Consider the following 3,721-nt stretch of genomic DNA (forward strand, 5'->3'; position numbering starts at 1 on the left):
GAAATAATTATTTTCAATCGAAATTTCGGAAGATACGAGAATGAAAAAAGAACATTCGACTGGAATTTTGAACATTATCTGGAAAACACATATAGGAGATTTAGATTTAGGTATCCAAGTTTCAAAGTTTGTCGAGTAGAAAAGTATAATATAATACGAATACTATGAACGATACACGTAAGACTTTTAGATGTTCAGAAGAGACTATAAAANTAATTATTTTCAATCGAAATTTCGAAAGATACGAGAATAAAAAAAGAACATTCGACTGGAATTTTGAACATTATCTGGAAAACAAATATAGGAGCGAGATTTAGATTTAAGTATCCAAGTTTCAAAGTTTGTCGAGTAGAAAAGTATAGTATAATACGAATACTAGTTGAACGGTACACGTAAGACTTTTAGATGTTCGGAGGAGAGCAGGTTTTATAAAATAATTATTTTCAATCGAAATTTCGGATTTAATCTTCGAAAGATACGAGAATATAAAAAAAAAAAACATTTGACGACTGGAACGATTATCTGAAAAACACGTATAGGAGATTTAGATTTAAGTATCGAAGTTTCAAAGTTTATCGAGTAGAAAATTATAGTATAACAGCGAATACTACGAACGATACACGTAAGACTTTTAGATGTTCGGAGGAGAACAGGTTTGACTATAAAATAATTATTTTCAATCGAAATCTCGGATTCGATCTTCGAGCGANATACGAGAATAAAAAAAGAACATTCGACTGAATATCGGAACGATTATCTGGAAAACACGTATAGGAGTGAAACTTAGATTTAGATATCGAAATTTCAAAGTTTGTCGAGAATATATGTAAGATTTTTGGAAGGAGAGCAGGCTCGACGATAAAATAATTATTTTCAATTGAAATTTTGGATTCGATCTTTGATATCTCGAATACGAGAATAAAAAAAGAATATTCGACTGAATATCGGAACGATTATCTGGAAAACACGTATAGGAGATAGATTAGATTTAGGTATCGAAATTTCAAAGTTTGTCGAGAATATATATAAGATTTTTGGATGTTCGAAGGAGAACAGATTCGACGATAAAATAATTATTTTCAATCGAAATTTCGGATTCGATCTTCGAGCGAGTACGAGAATAGAAAAAGAACATTCGACGACTGAAACAATTATCTGGAGAGTATACGTAAAATTTTTGGATGTTCGGAGGAGAGCAGGTTCGACGATAAAATAATTATTTTCAATCGAAATCTCGGATTCGATCTTCGAGCGAGTACGAGAATAGAAAAAGAACATTCGACGACTGAAACAATTATCTGGAGAGTATACGTAAAATTTTTGGATGTTCGGAGGAGAGCAGGTTCGACGATAAAATAATTATTTTCAATCGAAATCTCGGATTCGATCTTCGAGCGAGTACGAGAATAAAAAAAGAACATTCGACTGGAACGATTATCTGGAAAACACGTATAAGATTTAGATTTAATAGTATCCAAGTTTGAAAGTTCGTCGAGAGTAAGACGTAAGACTTTCGGAGGCTCGACGATAAAATAATTATTTTCAATGGAAATTTCGGATTGGATGTCGGGGCGAATACGAGAATATAAATAGGATGGAGAATGGCGATAGCCCGGACGGGAGGAGGTGGAGATATCGTCGGACTAGAATCAATTGTAATCAAGATGAACGTATAAATCAAAGGGTTGGGGAAGGGGGATAGAAATCAGGAAGTGTATAGCGGGTCGCTTCCTCTCCAATGATTTGTTACCAGTACGCTTTAGGAAGCTCGACATAGCGTCTTCCTCGCTTTTGTCCCCGCCTCCTTCCGCAGCTGTCACCGCTCTCCAAAGCCCATTACCCCGCGAGAGGCAGAAGGAGGACCGTCGTCTGGATAGGACGCGGGCTAGGGGGAAACTTCTCTCGTATCTTTTCAACTTTCGGCCACGAGGAAACAATATCCATTGCGTACGTGAACCACGACACGACACCGTTCCGACGGATATTGCTCCAAACCATCGAGAAACTTACCTTTTTACACCACCTGTCAAACCTTATTCCTCCCTTTTTATTTCCACCGAACGGAAAATCTATTCTCTCATCGCGATATACTCCCGCGTTATAATATAGATTTATCATTTATCATCACATCAAGCGTTTAACCAGAATCGACTCGCCAATTTACAAACCTTTTTCCTTGCGCCCTAATACCGTGTACACGGGGCGGGAAGAAACTTGGGAGGGGTAAAGTACGTTTGTCCAATTCGGTAATGCAGTTTCTATCGAAAAAGTTGAAACGATAGGATAGGAAGAAATTTGGTTAGCTCCGATATATGTATATATATATATGTGTGTGTGTGTATCAGCTCGAGCGTCGGATAGAGTTTCCTAACGTTTCGCGAGAACTTAAACTCCGGGGCACAGGTGTTACGTTGTCGTTGAAATTTCATTTCTCGTACGAATGAATAAATCTACTCTCCGTTTTTTTCCGTCCCCTCCTGCACGCTCTTAATCTTTGTGAAACCCTTTTTTTCGCGCCTATAAATCGCAGAAATTATTACCTTATAATCCCAAGATTTATCCCAAAGATCAGATTTTTTTGCGACCTCCCCATATTTCCACCTACCGTTTTCGATCGTTCGAGCTTAAATTAATTTTAAGCTCGGAGGAAGATCGATAGAATCCGAAGGGAATGAAATTAAATTGCATTTAATATTATATCGCGCAGTCTGGCTCTATATGAAAATTCTATGTGAAATCATTCGATCGATTCGGTAAAAAGTAAAATATTTTCGAGGAAGGAAAGGAAATTTTGCGCAACGCGACGTTAGAAAAGGAAGAGAATGAATGTTTATTTCGTTGGATATTAACAATTACAAGATCAATCAATATTGAAGAGAGAATGTAGGAGAAACGAGATTTCTAGACGAAGTTGAAGTAAAAAGAAAGGTGATATAAGATGAAAAAAAAATTAGATATTCGATCGATAATCGTTAATCGTAGAATGAAACATCAACTATTTCAATTAGGTCAATGAGGGAAAACGGGGGAAGGGGGGGGGAAAAAAAAGAAGAGAAGCTTAGCGGCAGATATTAGAGGATGGCAAAAAGATGGAAGGTGGGAGGAGAGGGGGGTCTATCCATCTTTTTTCCTCTTATTTACTTGCGCATGCGCATTCCGAGCTCTACTTTAGGATCGTAGCCAAAGATTGACCGTCACGAGTCTTTTGTGCGTCTTTCAAATATTCACGAGCATTGTGACATTCAAAGCGGATAATAATCGTGGAAAAATGTTCGAAAAATCCGAGAACGAAATCTACGCCAATCTCGATGTTATTAAAAGGGAATCTTTTCGAAAAGGATGGATGGATTTGGAGAAATATAATAAAGGGAATATAATTTATAATCGAGTCGTACAAGGAGATATATATATATATATATATATATTTTAGGGAAAAATAGGGAGGAGGGGAGGGAATTTCGATTGGCAAATTCGATAACGTTGGTCCAAAAGAGTAAAGGAATGGAAGGGGAGAAGGTAATGAATTCGCGGCGATGGCGATAGATCTCCTTTTTCCACGGGGGTTACAACCGTTCGAATTTCTTCTCGAAACGATATCTCGTTTGCTTTCTACTCGCGCAGAAATTTCACGGTTGAGCGGGCGTCCTGGAAGAACGACGATCAGGAACGTGAGGAGCGTCGTCGAGTGCACATCGCCGGACGTCGTCGTCGGCGGTACCGA

The 3,721-nt window shown here is 37.9% G+C and overlaps 1 protein-coding gene across 3 annotated transcripts in view; it reads right to left on the bottom strand.

Annotated features, from left to right (window-relative positions):
- LOC102672766 (synaptogenesis protein syg-2) overlaps positions 1-3,721 on the bottom strand; it is a 75,923-nt gene that overhangs the window by 19,522 nt on the left and 52,680 nt on the right. The window lies entirely within an intron of this gene.

The sequence above is a fragment of the Apis dorsata genome, unplaced genomic scaffold, assembly GCF_000469605.1.
Source record: "Apis dorsata unplaced genomic scaffold, Apis dorsata 1.3 scaffold_525, whole genome shotgun sequence".
NCBI classification, from domain to species: Eukaryota; Metazoa; Arthropoda; class Insecta; order Hymenoptera; family Apidae; genus Apis; species Apis dorsata.